Below are 931 nucleotides of genomic sequence, written 5' to 3' on the forward strand. Positions count from 1 at the left end.
AGGTGGGTCTGTCCCCATCAGCACTCCACATAGCAGTGCGGCAGAGTGAGAGGCTGGGAAAGAGGCACTTGCCCAAGGTTAGAGATTAGACCCTTAGTGCATCAGGTGTAGGGTCTCGCCTGGGAAGAGATGGGTTTTCTAGTCCTGTACCTTGCTCTTTCCTTGCTAGACTGGTATACCAGGAGACACCAGATAATTTTTGACCAGAGGTAGCCTGCTTATTTTCATTTAATGGGCTTTTGTCTTTTACCTTCCCTCTTAAGTGGGATTCATATGTGTGTGTGTGTGTGTGTGTGTGTGTGTGTGTGTATGTGTGTGTGTATATATATACATATATATATATATATATACACATATTCATTCTAGTAATTTTTTTGCATAAATACTATAAGGTTGGAATGGAAATCAGAACAATTAAGTATTGCTAAAAGGGTACCAGATTATAACTAGGTATTATCTTGTCAAAATCATATTCAGTAATATAGTTTATGTTTATCACAGTTATTTTAATTAGCAATAATCGCGCCTCGGATAAACCTCATTGGCTACAATACTGCCACTGCACAAAGCTTATCACAGTTATTTTAATGAGTGTAAAACTTATCCGAGTCTCAGATAACTCTTCTACAGAAATCGTAACTACAACACTAATCTCCTTCTGCTGGCAGGACACTGGAACCTTTGGTGAAGTGTGAAGACGGACTAACCCTATGAGTGCTGTGAAGTGTGAAACCAATCCTGTAAAATGGGAGTAAAACCACAGGAAGATTTGTATTTCCCTGATGCCGAGTGATATGGAGCACTTTTTCATGTGTCTGTTGGCCATCTGGATGTCTTCTTTGCAGAAATGTCTGTTCATGTCTTCTGCCCATTTCTTGATTGGATTATTTGTTCTTTGGGTGTTGAGTTTGCTAAGTTCTTTATAGGTTCT

At 39.4% G+C, this 931-nt stretch overlaps 1 pseudogene; it reads right to left on the minus strand.

Annotated features, from left to right (window-relative positions):
• Positions 1 to 442: 442 nt before the first annotated feature.
• LOC116882356 lies at positions 443 to 571 on the minus strand (annotated as a pseudogene).
• Between the last annotated feature and the right edge of the window lie 360 nt (positions 572 to 931).

Source organism: Lontra canadensis, unplaced genomic scaffold (genome assembly GCF_010015895.1).
Source record: "Lontra canadensis isolate GAN:19392208 unplaced genomic scaffold, GSC_riverotter_1.0 scaffold83, whole genome shotgun sequence".
Classification (NCBI taxonomy): Eukaryota; Metazoa; Chordata; class Mammalia; order Carnivora; family Mustelidae; genus Lontra; species Lontra canadensis.